Below are 19,880 nucleotides of genomic sequence, written 5' to 3' on the forward strand. Positions count from 1 at the left end.
ACCTGTGCCTTTGCCGGGAGCCGGTCTGAAATCAAATGCGGTCACCGGGAGCAGGCAGTTCCGAGAACAGCCCGATGAAGGCCCACCGGCAGCTGTTCTCGGAACTGTGCATCACCGGACGGGTGAGTCAAGATGGCAGCCCGCATGTGTTCGCTGGCCAACACTGCGCACTGACCATCACTGGTGCAGATTAGATGCAGTTTTGCTGCAGATCTTGCCTTCCATTGAAAAGGGTGATATCCGCAGCTAAAACCGCAAATATAATTGACATGCTGCAGATTTGGAAATCAGCACCGCAGGTCAATTTCCGCATGGAAATAATCTGCAAAGAGTGTACATGACATTTGTGTAATCTCATACACTTTGCTGGTTCTGTACTACACTGCGGTTTTTATGCATGGGAATCGAAGCGGAACAAACTTGCGTATTCCACATCGTGTGTAGGTGGCTTTAGGCTACATGCACACGACGGACACACTGTCAGTTTTTCATGGCCATTTTCAACCATTTGTGCATTCATTTTATAGCCGTCTGTCCATTTTTAATGGCCATTATGCATCCATTTTTCATGGGCATTAAAAATAGATATATTTCATTGGCTTTTTTTTAATAAAATCCCATCCCCTGCAGTATACACAATGTCCCCTATAATGGCCGCCAGCAGTAATAATGTCCCCCATAGAGGCCCACCGCAGTAATAATGTCCCCCAGCTGACTATTAATGTCCCCCATAGTGGCCCCCTGCAGTATACACAATGTCCCCTATAATGGCCGCCAGCAGTAATAATGTCCCCCATAGAGGCCCACCGCAGTAATAATGTCCCCCAGCTGACAAGTAATGTCCCCCATAGTGGCCCCCAGCAGTAATAATGTCCCCCATAGTGGCCCCCTGCAGTAATAATGTCCTCCATAGTGGCCCCAATGTCCCCCATAGTCGACCTCAGCTGTAACGTTTTAATAGAGTATTTATTTACTAATATTTTATATCATCATAGCATTTTTTTATGTGAGATTATGTACCCTGATTTATCAAGACGGGCGTGTGCTAGGTCCTGTGCTGCAGGAGGAGGCATGTAATGCACAGGCCTCATCATAAATGACATGCCTCCTACAGAGCTGCCGTAGATTTCAGTCATCATTTACACCAGTTTCATTTCCCTGCGACATATACATTGATGACTGTGCCAGGGCCAATGGCTGTGCTCACACCTTCCTGTCGCCACTCCCCTTTTTCGGAAACTGGTGAGGGTGGCATAAACATTCCAGTTGCTACTAAAAAAGTCGCAATAGCATTTAAAAAGTCACAAAACCAGGGTTTTGTAACTTAATTCCAAAAAAGACATGATACATTTCCCCCATAGTTTTTATTGTTCTTTCCTAAGTTAAATTCCTATCATATCATACCATGCTTTATGCTCCCAACATTTTTTATATACACATACTAATTCTCATCCTCTACAGCAGGACCGAAGTCAACATAATAGTAAAACATGGGGATTCGGTGGGGACATGAGTAGTGATGAGCGGCATAGGCCAGGGCTGGCCAACCTGCGGCTCTCCAGCTGTTGTAAAACTACAACTCCCACAATGCCCTGCTGTAGGCTGTCTGGGCATGCTGGGCGTTGTAGTTTTGCAACAGCTGGAGAGCCGCAGGTTGGCCAGCCCTGGCATAGGCAATATTAGTTTCTGCAATATTTTGCGAATTTTTCGTGTAATTGTGCAAATCGGCACTAATGATGCGCATATTTTTGGCGCAATACATGCAACTTCCCAATTTATCAGGTCTGAGTAGATTAATGATTGGTGCACTAAGTATTGTTGTGATATCACAGCACTGTCTGCAGCATGTATGTATGGACAGCAGAGAAACAGTAATTCCTATCACACTACCTAACACCCTGCACTGGAACCTATTAGCTACACTATATCACGATCTAACCTACACTGACTATCTCACACTTACTATCTGTATTATATATATGAGCTAACTAACTATCTAATGTAATTGGATAAGGAATAGGATCCAGATGAAAGCAGAGAGCACAGCTATGACACTGCTGTCTCTCTCAGAACTGCAAAAAACAGCAAAAAATGGCTGCTGGGGAGTTTCTTATATAGTAAGGGGTAGGCAACCTTCCTATTGGTTGCTAGGGATGTTGCTAAGCTCAGACAAAGACATTGCAGCCTTCTCATTGGCCCACAAGCAAGAAGCAGGGAGGGATCATGGGTTCAGTTGAAAAAAAAATCTAGAATATTCACGATTACGAATATATAACACTATATTCTACATCTTGCGATAAAAATTTGTGATTAGAATATTGGCAATCAACACTAGACTGGTTGTTACAGACAGCAAGACCTCTGTTCTAACTGCCGGCATCACTGAAAACTCCACATCTAAGCAGTTTACGGATAGAGGGAGCTTCATCCATAACCCCATCAGCTCCCCGCAATACGATTGCAGAGTGCAATGGCAGCGTGAGGCTCAGCCCCGGGCTGGGTCTCATAGGCAACTATCAGTGTAAAACAGACAGTAAGGCACTGCAAAAGGGTTCAGACCCTCAAAAGTGGAAGTACCATGTAGCACAAAAATAAAAAGTGGGAAAAAAAATTGTTTTATAAAAATAAAAAAGTTTAAATTACAAGAACCACCCTTTCCTCCCCATCAAGCTGAAATACGCCTATATTAGGTGTATTTCAGACGCAGATTGCGACGCAATAGCTACTTGCGCCGCAATTTGCAACTATGCCCTGCTCATGCCAGGTCTAAATAAGCGGCCGTGGCATGGGTGGAGAAGGGGATGGGCCAGCAGGTGTAGAAAAAGGTCTGTAAGACAGCTAGGAAGCTGTTTTACATTTAGAACTACCACAGGGTGCGCTGAAGTTATGAAGAGGCCTGCGTGTGGAACCACCACCAGCATAGGGCTTTATTAAGACCAGCGGATACAAAGCCGGTCTTAATAAATGTGCCCCTATTATTTTTTCAATCAAAAATAGTTTTTACTGTGCAAAAGTAGCAAAACAAAACAAATAAATAAATAAAATTGGCATCTCTGTAATCATACTGACCAGCAGAATAAAGTTCCTGCATAGTGTACGGCGCAGTAACAAAACCCAAAAAGCAATGGTTGAATTGTTGCCTTTTCTTCATCTTGCGTCCCAAAAAAGCAAAATATAAAGCAATCAAAAAGTTGTATGTACCCCAAAATAGAACCAATGATGAAGGCAACTCATACTCCAAAAAATAAGCCCTGATACAGCTCTATTGAGAGAAAAATAAAAAATGTACGAGCCTCAGAAAATAGCTGTACTGGCACCCAGAAGCTGTGCGACAGCAAAATAGGCCCATAAAGCAATCCATCAGAATCTGCCCTGCAAAAGCCAAAAGGTGGTCTTTACCTTCTGAACACTGCAGCATAACCAAACAGCAGTTTACGTCCACATTTATGGCATTTCCACACCCAGAAAAACCTGCCTATCAGTCTAAGGCCCAATGCACACGACCATGGAACACAGTGTATTACTGTACTGCAGCGGTGGCATGAAGCACACGGCGTCATAGCAACCAATGACACCGTGCACTCCTGCTCTCAGCAGGATGCCAGGCCGGGTTACCACGGACCGCTCACGGCCGTGTTCCACGGTCGTGTGCATTCGGCCTAAGGCCAGAATCAGACAAGCGAGGTCAATGCGAAAAACATGCCTGTGTAAGTGTGATTCCTGTTCTGACTTCTGCTCCTCTGACAGGATTGCCCAGCAATATAATGATTTATAATGCTGTGTGTCCCTGTGAGACCTGTATCTACTGAATTACACTGACGGCATTCTGTCAGAACAATTCAGTAGATTCGAGGTCTGGCAGGGTAGCACACATTATAAATCATTATATAAATCATTAAGTCAGAACAGGAAATCGCACTTACACATGCCATGTGTATGCCGCATTGAACTTGCTTCTCTAAAACTAGCCTAAAAAGTGTGGTGTCTCAGGTGGCAACAGCTGGGCACAACACATTGAGCACGGAAATGCCGTATCTATGTGAAAATTGTCATTTTAATTTTGCACTGTCCGCTGCACATTAATTTCTGCAAGATACCTGTGGCATCAAAATGCTAACTCCATACCTTGAGTAGCCTTTATTATTTCACCGCAGATCCTCTACAGTTGTCAGCACAAGCGATGTAAATCAACATATTGGGCCTCAAAAATGCGCATGGTGCTCTTTTATTTCTGAGCCTTCTCATACGTTCAGCAAAAGATTACGGCCAGATGTATGGTGTTTCTAAAACCAAGAAGCACAGCATAGTAATAAGAGGGCTTACTTTTCACACTGGTATACGCTGGGCACAACATATTGGGTACTGTAATGGCATATCTGTGGAAAAATTGCACCATTTTTGCAAAACACCTGTGAGGTCAAAATGCTCACTTCACCCCTTAATAAATACCTTAAAGGGGTTGTTCAGCTATTAATATTGATGACCTAGGTATGGAAGGGGTTAAAGGAGTTGTGCAGTGTAAAGATATTGATGACCTATCCTATGGATAGGCCATCGATATCAGATCGGCATGAGTCCAATCAAGGGCTTGAACAGCAAGTAGGTAGGGAAAGTAGGCTGGGTTCCAGGTCAGGGTTCACTGTCCGTATCTATCTATAAGCATTACACTTTCCGTGTTGTCAGATTGCACATAAAATGGAGCATGGAGACAGACCCTGAAGAAAATTCTGACTTGTATTGTATTGACTAAAATTTGTATAGAGAAGCCCAATGCACTTCAAGTGCTCAGGAGTCCCAATATTTATGAGATCCATGTGGGCGGAGAGATTCTCAGGAGGAGCTCATTAACCCCTTAGTGGCCAGCCTGTTTTGGGCCTTACTGACCAAGCGTTTTTCTTCCTTTTGTCATCGTCGCGTTCCAAGAGCTATAACTTTTTTATTTTTCCATCTATATAGCTTTATGATGGCTTGTTTTAGTTTGTAGTTTGTAGTTGTAGTTTTTAATGGTGCAATTTTGGGGTAGACATAACTTTCTGATTATGGGAAAAACAGCAATACTGCCACTTCGTTTTTCCGTTATAAATTTGACAATGTTAATTTTTCTGTATAAATAACATAATATCTTTATTCTCTGGGTCAGTACGATTACAGTGATACCAAATACATATAGGTCTTTTTTACATTTTACTACTTTATTGCAATAAAACTTTTTTTCCAGCAATTTTTTTTTTGCATTGCCACTTCCCAAGATCCATAACTTTTTTATTTTTCTTTATATAGAGTTGTGTGAGGGCCTGATTTTTGGGGGACGACTTGCATTTTTCATTGGTATCATTTCGGAGTAAGTGGCGCTTTTTGATTGCTTGTTAAGTTTTTTCTGTGGCAACTAAGAATAAATTTGTAATTCTGTCTATTTTTTTTTTTTTTAAAGGCATTGACCATAGGGGATAATTTACAAGATATTTATGTAGTCCGGGTCGTTACAGTTGCGGCAATACCAAACATATGGGGAAGATTGCTTTTTTTTTTGCTATTTTTTTCATTGAAAAGCGTATTTTCAATTTAAAAAAAGCAAATTTTTTTTTATGGGATTTTTTTAAATTTAATAAATGATTTATTTATTTTTTTTAACTTTTTTTTGTTTTTACTACTTAATAGTCTCACAAAGGGACTATAACAGACAGCTTTTTGATTGCTTTTAAAATGCAATGCACTATCCCTATAGTGCATTGCAATTTAACTCCTTAAGGACCGGGCTCATTTTCACCTTAAGGACCAGGCCATTTTTTGCAAATCTGACCAGTGTCACTTTATGTGTGAATAACTTTAAAACGCTTTTACTTATCCAGGCCATTCTGAGATTGTTTTTTCGTCACATATTGTACTTCATGACAGTAATAAAATGGAGTAAAAAAATAAAATCATTTTTATTTATAGAAAAATACCAAATTTACCAAAAATTTTGAAAAATTAGCACATTTCCAAGTTTCAATTTCTTTACTTCTATAATACATAGTAATACCTCCAAAAATAGTTATTAATTTACATTCCCCATATGTCTACTTCATGTTTAGATCATTTTGGGAATTTCATTTTATTTTTGGGGATGTTACAAGGCTTAGAAGTTTAGAAGGAAATCTTGAAATTTTTCCGAAATTTTCCAAAACCCACTTTTTAAGGACCAGTTCAGGTCTGAAGTCACTTTGTGAGGCTTACATAATAGAAACCACCCAAAAATGACCCCATTTTAGAAACTACACCCCTCAAGGTATTCAAAACAGATTTTACAAACTGTTAACCCTTTAGGTGTTCCACAAGAGTTATTGGCAAATGGAGATGAAATTTCAGAATTTAAATTTTTTGCCAAATTTTCAATTTTTATCCATTTTTTTTTCCAGTAACAAAGAAAAGGGTTAACAGCCAAACAAAACTCAATATTTATTGCCCTAGATCTGTAGTTTATAGAAACACCCCATATGTGGTCGGAAACTACTGTATGGGCACACGGCAGGGCGCAGAAGGAAAGGAATACCATATGGTTTTTGGAAGGCAGATTTTGCTGGACTGGTTTATTTACACCATGTCCCATTTGAAGCACCCCTGATGCACCCCTAAAGTAGAAACTCCATAAAAGTGACCCCATCTAAGAAACTACACCCCTCAAGGTATTCAAAACTGATTTTACAAACTTTGCTAACCCTTTAGGTGTTCCTCAAGAGTTTATGAAATTTCAGAATTTAAATTTTTGGCAAATTTTCAATTTTTATCCATTTTTTCCAGAAACAAGGCAAGGGTTAACAGCCAAACAAAACTCAATATTTATTGCCCTGATTCTGTAGTTTATAGAAACGCCCCATATGTGGTCGTAAACTACTGTACGGGCACACGGCAGGGCGCAGAAGGAAAGGAATACCATATGGTTTTTGGAAGGCAGATTTTGCTGGATTGGTTTATTTACACCATGTCCCATTTGAAGCATCCCTGATGCATCCCTAGAGTAGAAACTCCAAAAAAGTGACTCTATTTTGTAAACTACGGGATAAGGTGGCGGTTTTGTTTGGACTATTTTTAGAGTATATATGATTTTTGGTTGCTCTATATTACATTTTTGTGAGGCAAGGTTGCAAAAAATAGAAATTCTGAAATTTCATCTCCATTTGCCATAAACTCTTGAGGAACACCTAAAGGGTTAACACAGTTTGTAAAATCAGTTTTGAATACCTTAAGGGGTGTAGTTTCTAAGATGGGGTCACTTTTATGGAGTTTCTACTCTAGGGGTGCATCAGGGGTTCTTCAAATGGGACATGGTGTAAAAAAAAAAGGCCATCAAAATCTGCCTTCCAGAAACCATATGGCGTTTCTCTCCTTCTGTGCCCTGCCGTTTGGTCATACAGCAGTTTACAACCACATATGGGGTGTTTCTATAAACTAAAGAATCAGGGCAATAAATATTGAGTTTTGCTTGGCTGTTAACCCTTGCTTTATTACTGGAAAAAATTTTATTAAAATGGAAAATTTACCAAAAAAAATGGCTGTTTTGGCACAGTTTTTTTTTTTTTTTTTGACTGTGTTCATTTGAGGGGTTAGGTCATGGAGTATTTTTATAGAGCAGATTCTTACAGACGCGGCAATACCTAATATTTTTACTCCTGTGACACACTCTGCACTTTTTTGGGGTCCGTCCCTTCTTTCCAGTATGGGGGACCACACCTGGAAAGTGTTGGCCAGGGACGATCCGGGCGCCTCCAGTTCCCGAGGTACTCCGGCCTGCTCTTTCCCGGTCAGAAACGATCAGGGCCTTGACGACTGCCTCATAGAACTGGAGGAATTTCCCTGTGTTGCCAGCGCTCCGGGACAGCACAAAAGAGTTGTACAAGGCAACCTGTACCAAGTAGACCGCAACTCTTTTGTACCCTGCCTGGGTTTTGCGCATGGCGTTATATGGCTTTTTGACTTGATCAGAGAGATCAACTCCTCCCATATACCGATTGTAGTCGACGATACAATCGGGCTTGAGGACCGTTGCTGCGGTACCTCGCACAGGGACAGGGGTGATGCTGTTACTGTGAATTGTGGACAGTACAAGGACATCCCTCTTGTCCTTATATCTGACCAGCAACAGGTTTCCACTGGTAAGGGCATGGGTCTCACCCCTGCGGATAGGTACCTGGAGGGGGTAGGTAGGGAGGCCGCGTTGATTTTTCCGCACAGTCCCACAAGCAGACGTGGATCTGACAGCGAGGGACTGGAACAAGGGGATACTAGTATAAAAGTTATCCACGTACAGGTGATAACCCTTATCTAGCAGTGGGTGCATAAGGTCCCACACAAGTTTCCCGCTAACCAGAGTGGGGGACATTCTGGGGTTCAATATGGGAATCTCGCCCCTCGTACACACGAAACTTGTAAGTTTACCCTGAGGTACTCTCACAAAGTTTGTACAGCTTCACGCCATACCTCGCCCGCTTAGAGGGAATATACTGGCGGAAAATGAGTCTCCCCTTGAAAGCAATGAGAGACATCAACAGCGACCTCCCTTCCAGGTACATAGGCCTCCAAAAATTTGGCCCCGAAGTGATCGATGACCGGCCTGATTTTGTACAGGCGGTCATAGGCAGGATCACCTCGGGGGGGAATGCTGCATTATCTGCATAATGCAGGCATTTCCGGATGGCCTCAAAACGGGAACGTGTCATGGCCATACAGTAGAGTGGGGTCTGGTAGAGGACGTCCCCACTCCAGTACTGCCTGACACTGGGTTTTTGACTAGGCCCATGTGCAGCATGAGGCCCCAAAAGGTCCTCATCTCGGTTGCGCTGACCGGAGTCCAGCCACCGGACCTAGCCAAAAAGGAGCCCGGGTGTTGAGCAATGAACTGTTGGGCGAACAAGTTCATTTGCTCCACCATCAGATTCACAAAGTGGTCACTGAAAAAAAAACTAAAATAGTCATATTCAGTAAAGCCCACTGTGGGAATCTGGATTCCTGGTTGGCCAACAAAGTCAGGAATCACGGGCTCAAAATCCAGACAAGTTCACTGGTAGGGGGCTCAGGTGGACTTGTCTGGTGGGCCGGAAAACTAGTACAAGCCCCAGGGCTGCTCATACTAGTGTGGGCCACAGGGTCCCTGGCATGGGGGTCCCCTTGCTCCGCCTGGCGGCGTCTCCGCCGCCTTGGGGGCTCATCATCATCACTAGATGATGAGGATGACGAGAGGAAAGTGGGGTCATCCTCGTCCTCACTGGGGCTCTCGGAGTCGGAGGCAAGCTGGGGAGTGTGTGTGTGCGTGTGTGTAAAACTTTATTTAGTGTGCGTGTGGGGGGGGGGCACGAGTGTTCGTGTACTTACCCTAAACCTAACAGAAAAAAAAACTAAATAAAGAGAGCCCCAAAAAAAATTAAAAAAAATATTCAAACTCGCTGATCAGCGGTGGGGTGGGTGATGCACTAACAGTGTGCCGGCCACAGTCAGCGCACGCACAAAAAAAAAAAGTGCTTTAGCCCCAAAAAATGTGTGTGGGGGGGCAAGCTGCAGCACGTCTAGGGTCACACAGCTGAGTGTGCTGTGGACCCCAGACACCCGATCATGGTAATGCAAAAATAAAAAGTCCAGCTAAGGTATAACCCTAAATTGTAGATAATCTTAATAATATTCACAAAACAAACATAAGTCCTATAATGTCCAAACATAAGCGTGTCCACCAATAAAGTATAATGGGGGATAGATGACCCTAGTAGTATTACTAAACCTAGGCCCTGTGCCCAGGGGCGACTCCTGAAGGTGGAGACCCCCCGTCCTCGAACCTCACTGGCAACTCCTAGTTATCCCTAAAATGAAAGGGCAGATAATAAATATAATTGGTGGACAGATCAGGTATGGACACAAGAGGATACAAAAATATGCACAATGTATACAACCCTATTGGTAGGTATACCAAAAGGTACACGGTGCAATAGACTACATAACAATGACGACACCTGAAAAAAATGACACAGACGTATCTGTGCTAAACCCCAACGCGTTTCCCCCACGGTGTGGGATCATCAGGGGGTAAATGAATTATGTTAGATAGTAGCTGTAAGACATGTTCAACGGAAGGAGACCCACGCTAGGACAACCACGATGCATCCATGGGACACAAAAGGTGTCAACTGACGGTCAAATGGAAATGTCAAATGACGGTCAAAAATTAAAAGATTGGACCAGATGACCTTACTGGGAGAAGCGAAGGGAGGCAAAGATGAACAGCAACAGTCTAATGGAACTGTATCCAGAAAAAATACTCTGTAGATAAAGCCACGCTTACAGACAAGCCTAGATTCGCCCTACTGAAAGAGTATGGCCAGGTAGTATGACAGATTCCAGTGTGTTTATAAAGATGATAAACTTAAAAGACGTGCTGAATCAAATAACACCGTCCTGTTGGTGCTGACAAGGAGCTTATCCTCCCATACTGGATATGGTGACTTTTTTTTCCCCCTAAACTTTCCCTGAGTATCCCTGCCTAATCTAAGCTCTACCTAACCTGTCCCTAGGTACCTTTTTAGTGCCAGATGGCACTATGGTGGCTCAGTGGGGATGCTGGGCTCAGGAGCTGGACAACAGGCTGCTCTCTCTCTCACTCCAGGAAGCAGTGTGGAGGAGGAGAGCAGAAGTTAACCCCCACCCGCCTGTCCAGCCAATCGGAAGCGATCCTGAAAGGTGATGTCACATCACTTCTCAGGATCTAAGGATGGTGATTGGTGGTGTATTATCACACCACCGATCACCATCCTATTCAGGGTTATCGGGTCACCAGAGACCCGAATAACCCGGAAACACAGCAATTGAATTGACCTGCGGTTTGCTGCGATCGCTGATATGGGGGGGGGGTCACAGGACCCCCCTCGGCATTGTCACAGAGTGCCTGCTTAATGATTTCAGCAGGCGCTCTGTTCCGATCACCGCCCGCTGCACGGCGGTGATCGGAAATACACAGGACGTACCTGTACGCCCTGTGTCCTTAAGTACCGGGACATCAGGGCGTACCTGTACGCCCTGTGTCCCCAAGAGGTTAATGGCAATGCTATTCTGACACTGACCAGCAGGCTGTGCCAGAGAGGCGCAGCCTGCTGGAAATTACTCAAGGCTGATCTGGGACCTACATCAGACCCCAGGCAGCCTTCACACACAATGCAAATGCAAATGCAATCGCGGGGTGCCGATGGGAGACAGAGGGAGTCCACTTTACATGCGGCAGGTGCCATTGCCCGCGGCATGTAAAGTGTTAAACAGCCAGGATCGGCACTCCTGCCGGTCCGGGCTGTTGGAGCAGGGCCGGGGCACTCATGTGAGACCCGTGCAGCGCTTAGACTGGGGTGCCATAAAAAAGCGGCGGCCCAGCCTAAGTGACCGCCGTAAAAACACGTATGGGTGGTCACTAAGGGGTTTATATGAGCACTACCTAACATGTGCAGTGCATCGACGGGGGTTCCCACTGGAGCTGCTCAATAGCAAGTCTCCCAAGTGTCCCTCTTTTGGAGGGACAGTCCCTCTTTTTGACCCAAATCTCTCTGTCCTCTTTAATCCTTAAATGTCCCTCTTTTTGACCTAAGGAATTAAACTCGGGGGATATGGATTAATTAGCTGACTAGAGTATGACACTTTGAGCCTAGAATATTGAACCTTATCACAAAATTCTAATTTTAAGCTGCAGTAATGCAATTCCTTTTAATTAGCATTACTGAAATAAATGGACTTTTGCACGATATTCTAATTTTTCGAGTTTCACCTGTATATAATGGCCCCCTCTGTATACCGTATTTTCCCGCGTATAAGACGACCCCCAACTTTTCCATTTAAAATAAAGATTTTGGGCTATACTCGCCGTATAAGACTACCCCTGAATGCCCAGCCCTCCCTGTCTTCAAGACGATCTTCGCCAGTCCAGGGAACTGACTGGGATCTGTGGATGGCACTGTTATTGGGAGGGGGATCAGTGGATGACACTGCTATGGGGGGGATCTATGGATGACACTATATAGCTTCTTATGCTATGTGTCATCCACAGATCCACCCCATGACAGTGCCATCCACAGATCCCCCTCCCCTAAACAGTGCCATCCACAGATCCCCCTCCCCTAAACAGCACCATCCACAGATCCCCCCCCTAAACAGTGCCATCCACAGATTCCCCTCCCCTAAACAGTGCCATCCACAGATTCCCCTCCCCTAAACAGTGCCATCCACAACTCCCCCTCCCCTAAACAGTGCCATCCACAAATCCCCCTCCCCTAAACAGTGCCATCCACAGATCCCCCTCCCCTAAACAGTGTCATCCACAGATTCCCTTCCCCTAAACAGTGCCATCCACAGATTCCCTTACCCTAAACAGTGCCATCCACAGATTCCCTTCCCCTAAACAGTGCCATCCACAGATTCCCTTCCCCTAAACAGTGCCATCCACAGATTCCCTTCCCCTAAACAGTGCCATCCACAGATCCCCCTCCCCTAAACAGTGCCATCCACAGATCCCCCTCCCCGACGCTCACAGGAGTACATTTATAAACTGTAATCGGTAACTTTAACTTTAATCATCGCTCATCTGTTTACTAGGATGCCTTACTCTCAGCTCCGGTAACAGCAGGCAGTGCGGGCGGCGCTCACTCACTGACGTCACGCTTCTGCGCCGCCTAGTGCGAGAAGCAGGCACGTGACATCAGTGAGTGAGCGCCGCCCGCACTGCCTGCTATTACCAGAGCTGAGAGTAAGGTATCCTAGTAAACAGATGAGCGATGATTAAAGTTACCGATTACAGTTTATAAATGTACTCCTGTAAGGCAAGCGTCCCTGTCACCATGGGGACGCCTGGGGGTTAGAATATACCATCGGATCTGAGTATACCCGGCGTATAAGACGACCCCCGACTTTTGAAAATAATTTCTAGTGTTAGAAAGTCGTCTTATACGCCGGAAAATACGGTAATATATAATGGCCCCCTCTATAATATTAGGATATATAATGGGCCATTATACACTCACCTAAAGAATTATTAGGAACACCTGTTCTATTTCTCATTAATGCAATTATCTAGTCAACTGATCACATGGCAGTTGCTTCAATGCATTTAGGGGGGTGGTCCTGGTCAAGACAATCTCCTGAACTCCAAACTGAATGTCAGAATGGGAAAGAAAGGTGATTTAAGCAATTTTGAGCGTGGCATGGTTGTTGGTGCCAGACGGGTCGGTCTGAGTATTTCACAATCTGCTCAGTTACTGGGATTTTCACGCACAACCATTTCTAGGGTTTACAAAGAATGGTGTGAAAAGGGAAAAACATCCAGTATGCGGCAGTCCTGTGGGCAAAAATGCCTTGTGGATGCTAGAGGTCAGAGGAGAATGGGCCGACTGATTCAAGCTGATAGAAGAGCAACGTTGACTGAAATAACCACTCGCTACAACCGAGGTATGCAGCAAAGCATTTGTAAGGCCACAACACGCACAACCTTGAGGCGGATGGGCTACAACAGCAGAAGACCCCACCAGGTACCACTCATCTCCACTACAAATAGGAAAAAGAGGCTACAATTTGCACGAGCTCCCCAAAATTGGACTGTTGAAGACTGGAAAAATGTTGCCTTGTCTGATGAGTCTCGATTTCTGTTGAGACATTCAAATGGTAGAGTCCGAATTTGGCGTAAACAGAATGAGAACATGTATCTTACTCTGATGGCTACTTCCAGCAGGATAATGCACCATGTCACAAAGCTCGAATCATTTCAAATTGGTTTCTTGAACGTGACAATGAGTTCACTGTACTAAAATGGCCCCCACAGTCACCAGATCTCAAATCAATAGAGCATCTTTGGGATGTGGTGGAACGGGAGCTTCGTGCCCTGGATGTGCCTCCCTCAAATCTCCATCAACTGCAAGATGCTATCCTATCAATATGGGCCAACATTTCTAAAGAATGCTATCAGCACCTTGTTGAATCAATGCCACGTAGAATTAAGGCAGTTCTGAAGGCAAAAGGGGGTCCAACACCGTATTAGTATGGTGTTCTAATAATTCTTTAGGTGAGTGTATATCCTAATAATACGGAGGGGGGGCATTATATATTATAATACTGGGGGGGTCATTATATATAATAATTATACAGGGGGGCCATTATATATAATAACTATACAGGGGGGCCATTATATATTATACAGAGGGGCCATTATATATAATTATACAGAGGGGCCATTATTAATGGGCCCTCTGAATAATTATTATATATAATGGCCCCTCTGTATAATATATTATGGCCCCCCTGTATAATTATTATATGTGATGGCCCCTCTGTATAATTATTATATATAATGGTCCCCCTGTATAATTATAATATATAATGGACCCTCTGTATAATATATATTGGCCCCTCTGTATAATACATAATGGCCCCTCTGTATAATACATAATGGCCCCTCTTTATAATATGTAATGGGCCAATTCTTTCCCCCACCTCCATAGTGCCCCCAGTATGGCCCTTAGTACTTACATAAAAAAATAATACTCACCTCTCTTCATTGCCTCTTGCAGCCTTTGCTCAGGCGTCCTGGCGCAGGCGGTCAGGAACACATCACCCTGCCCTCCTGCGCCGTGTTATCACGTCATCTCGCGAGACCTGGTGCAGGAGGTCACGGTGATATAATCGCAATCTCCTGCGCTATTCTACTGCTTCATAGGCTTCAGGCCTGGCCTGAAGCTTATGAGGCAGTACAGAGGGGATGGGCTTCCATCACCCTCATTATACTTCCTGGCGCCTCCTACAATTTGGCTCCCAGGGAAACGCCCCCCCCCCCCCCCTTCCCCACAGATATTTTATTGATAACCTGTCCTAGTTGTTTTCTCTTTGCACAAGTACTGTACTGTATGTAATGGAACAAAATGCATTTCCAGGTACAAATTTGTCATGTTGCCATCTTGTGGGAGAAAAAGAAAACAACACCTATATACTGTAACTTTGGAACACAAAAGGGTTTAATACTGGAAAATAACATATCTTATGAACCAAAACTAAGAGACAAAGACTGCCTAAGGCTACTTTCACACTGGCGTTTTGGCTTTCCGTTTTTGAGATCCGTTCAGAGCTCTCACAAGCGGTCCAAAACAGATCAGTTTTGCCCTAATGCATTCTGAATGGAAAAGGATCCGCTCAGAATGCATCAGTTTTCATCAGTTCATTCTCCATTCTGCTTTGGAGACGGACGTGACCGTCTGACGAAACTCAGCCAAACGGTTAGTTCCCCCCTTATACAAATGCAGTAATGCAATGGGAAGCTAATAGTAAATACATTTAAGGTCTACTTTCACACTCGCGTTTTGTGCAGATCCGCCATGGACGGATCTGTTCAAATACAACCGTCTGCATCCGTTCTGAACTGATCCGTTTGTATTATCTTTAACATAGCCAAGACGGATTCGTCTTGAACACCATTGAAAGTCAATGGGAGACGGATCCGTTTTCTATTGTGCCAGATTGTGTCAGTAAAAACGGATCCGTCCTCATTGACTTACATTGTGTGCCAGGACGGATCAAATTTCACTGACACAATCTGGCACAACAGAAAAGGGATCCGTCTCCCATTGACTTTCAATGGTGTTCAAGACGAATCCGTCTTGGCTATGTTAAAGATAATACAAACGGATCAGTTCAGAACGGATGCAGACGGTTGTATTTGAACAGATCCGTCCATGGCGGATCTGCACAAAACGCGAGTGTGAAAGTAGACCTTAAATGTATTTAGCTTCCCATTGCATCACTATTAGCTTCCCATTGCATTACTGCATTTGTATAAGGGGGGAACTAACTCTCCTTAGGGAGAGAGCACCTTAATCAGTGTGAGGAGACTTATAGGCCATACATGCTCCTCTGGAATTCTGGGAGGGAAGGGATGCAAATGAGCTCTTAACAAGCTTTGCCTCTAATGCCACCAGATGTAAGGCAGCTATCCTATAAGTCAACGTTCAGCTCTTAAAACAAGCCTTGAGACATGACTTGGATATTAAATAAGCCAGCACCTCATCTGCAGACAGCTGTTTCGGGGTGATTGCCCCTCATCAGTGCAGAGCAGAGAGTATTGGCTTAACTGGGTGAGTATAGGCACACCAGGCAATACATTTTTCAGCCAAGGAATGTAGAACAAACGGCCTCATGTACACCACTGTATTTTGAGTCCGCGTCTGATCCCATTTATGTCTATGGGGCCGTAAAAAAACGTGGAGAGCACATAGATGTTATCCATGTGCTGTCCGCACAGTGCGCCCGTTCTGCAAATGATAGAACATGTCCTATTCTTGTTAGTTTTGTGGACAAGAGCAGGCATTTCTACAATGGAGGCTAAGAAAAGTGCAGGATGCACATGGGCTGCCATCCGTATACGGTTGTGTGCAGGAGGCCTTAGTCACAGGCTGTATTACTGCTGTCAGTTTTTCCTTATTCTGCGATCCACGAAACAAGGCTATATGCATTAGATGTAATTACCATGATTTTACTGATGAAAGATAAAATTTTGGTAGAGTATAATCTGCTTGTAAAATCTCCTGATTCTTACAAGAGGGAAATCAATACATCTTCTGTGACTATAATAGAGACAAGTCAACATCTCCAGTCAATCAGCCCATCTAGTCATTAAGTACTGTTATGTCAGCCCTCGAAGATGTATTGCAGAAATGCATAGGTATCTCTGAATATACATCAGTTAGAAAGACGTCTTGCTTAGTATATAAATGATAAATTGCTAAAGGAATCAGAGTGTATTGATTAACCTGACAGCAAGAAAAAGACTGCATAACAGATTGCAGAAAACTAGGACATCAAAGGAATCATACAACCATCCTATACAAAAGGCTTTGTAGTCAATTGCTTTGTCTTGTGATTTTTCTTTTTGGATCACAATGGGAACACTTGCAAACTAGTCCATTTCATGTACATCACTTATAGTATGAATGGTTTCATTTTTTTTTATCAACTTTATTACCATTTATCTAGTAGTGAACCTGTTCCAGTTTTCCCACTTCAGACATTTGACATTTTTTACAGAATATAATGGGTAACAGTTCCATTTTTGAGACCTGTGCCTATTGGAGATAGTGGTACCACTGAGAAGTTTCTGTGCCACGACTGCAATAGAGAGAGACAAATGTCTACCTTTGCTCTATTCCTAGATGCATCTGTCACCAGCCACCTTAAACTGATGATCAGGGATTAGGACTAGGGATGAGCAAATCGACTTCGGATGAACCATCCGAAGTCGATTCGCATAATACTTAGTTTGAATACTGTACAGAGCGAGTGCTCGGTACAGTATTAGAATGTATTAGCTCCTATGAGCCGAAGGTACCACTTGGAACCGAACCCGAGTTCGGGAAATGTTTTTTTACAGTAGAAATTGATTTATGAAGTTATTATGCAAAGTCTCGCGAGACTTTGCGAAGTAATAACTTCGGCTCATAGAAGCCAATACATTCTAATACTGTATGGAGCACTCGCTCCGTACAGTATTCAAATGAAGTATTGTACAAATCGACTTCAGATGTTTCATCCAAAGTCGATTCGCTCATCCCTAATTTGGACGTCATAAATTAAATGCCTGCTCCAGCGCAGGGCCCATCTGGACCAGCATAGCACACACCGATCTTGATAAATCAGGACCTTAGGGCTGTATTACACTGCTAGATGCTTTTACATGCAGCGATCTCCTCCACAGTATGGACAGGAGGGATTGCTAATGCCATCACTTACCCCCATACATGATCATTATCTGCCTGCAGCAGAGCATGTGTAGGTGCAAGAGGATACATAATCTCGGATATCCTCCAAAATTGTAGGCTACCAATAACATCAGAAAATCCGGTTGGCAGCGATATGGAAATCTGGGTTACCAGCAACTTTGGAGTGATACCCCCATGTCAGGACCTGCCTCTTCTTCGCACCAGCCTTGGTATTTTTTGCAGAAATGGAAGACAAAATTAAATCAGGTGAAGAAAAAAGACCACAGAGCATGACATGGATTTAGACATTGAGCAGTTTGCAAGTAGGTCAGCTTCTTATAATACGTATAAAATCTAGATGATCACAGGATGAAAGGCAGCTTCCAAGAGATCTTTCCATTCTTTAAGGGCCAACCTAATGGCTAGCAACTCCCTATTTTCCATGGAGTACTTGTGCTCTGCAGAGGAGAAGGACGTAGAGAAGAAGCCACAGGCAACCATCTAACAGGAGGAACCCATCTGGGTAAGGACAGCTTCAGCTCCTATGGAGGATGCATACACCTCAAAGAACTACTGCCTATAGACATTGGGGGAATGCAAGATCAAGGCATTTGCCCCTTGGCAGGTAAGGGCAGAGATAGGGGTGGTCAGAGTGGAGAAGTGAGAGATAAATTGCCTGTAATAATTGGCAAAGCCCAAGAACCGTTGGACAGCTCTCTGGTCTATGTGAGGAGAGCATTTCGGAAACGCAGTCAACTTCCCTGGATCGATCTAAATGTCATGGTACAAAGATTATATAGCTCAGGGAGGGGAGTATTCTCGAACATACAATTCTCAAACTTAGTGTATAATCTGTTCTCCTGAAGCTGCTGCAGAACTGTATAGACATGCTTGCAGTGAGTTCAGATCAGGGAGAAAACCAGGACATCGACCAGGTAAACCATGAAACAAGCATTTACCAAATAATAAAAAACAAAATTCATTCCTGGAAGACAGCGGGAGCACTGCACAGTCCAAAGGGCATAAAGACATACTCATAATGGCCATCGCAGGTATTAAACGAAATCTTTCATTTGTCACCCACTGATTTACAGATCAAGTTATAAGCCCCTTGGAGACCCAACTTTGTGAATATTCTGTCACCACGTAATCCGTCAAAAAGATCAGTAATTAGGTGAGGGTACTTGTTCTTCACAGTGACCTTACTCAGGCCATGTTGATCAGTATATGCCCATAGAGAACCATACTTCTTTTTAACAAAGAAAAAGCCCACTACAGTGGGAGAGGATGACCTTCAGATATATAATTTCTCAGGGTTCCAGGCATCGTAAATGGCATTGTGAGCCCCAATGAAAAATCTACCCATTGCCCCAGTTAATCACAGGTTTATTAAAGTAGAGCCAGGTTAGAGAATCAGGATTAGATCTGATGGTCAGCTATGTTGGTTTAGTCAGACATCTTATATTTCTACCTAAACCCCTTAAGGACCCGTGCCGTACATGTACTGGTGGACGTGACTTAAGGATGGGCGGGCCGTTAAGGACATTAAACCCTTAAGGACCCTTGCCTTAGATGTACGTCACAGCTGGACGTCCTTAAAGGACCAGTGACGTTCCTGTACGGCAGGCTGATCGGGCGGGTACAGGAGCTGTGCCTGCTCGATCAGAGGCACGGACCCAGCAGTCACTGACAGCCGGGCCCCTGCTGCATACGCTGGCATCAGTGAAAACACTGATGCCGGTGTGTTAACCCCTTGTATGCTGCGGTCAAAGCTGACAGCCGCATGAAGAGGAGGGTACGTGTGCCCTCCACTTCCCCATCAGGTCCCCGTGCTGCAGTGGCAGGGACCCGATGGCAGAGAAGACAAGCCCGATACCTCCAATAGGCATCGGAGCTTGCCTTCTAGGGAAGACTGTAAGATCCATAGATCTCCCCCCAAAAAAAGAAAAACAGACATATTGGGTATTTCCGCGTCCGTAATGACTAGCTCTACAAAAATATCACATTATCCACACCCTCATCTGAACGCCGTAGAAAAAAATAAAATAAAAACTGTACTAAAACAATAACTTGATTGTCACTTTACATCACAAAAAGTGCAACACCAAGAGATCAAAAAGGCGGATGCTCCCCAAAATAGTACCAATC

The sequence above is a fragment of the Bufo bufo genome, chromosome 2 (assembly GCF_905171765.1).
Source record: "Bufo bufo chromosome 2, aBufBuf1.1, whole genome shotgun sequence".
Lineage (NCBI taxonomy): Eukaryota > Metazoa > Chordata > Amphibia > Anura > Bufonidae > Bufo > Bufo bufo.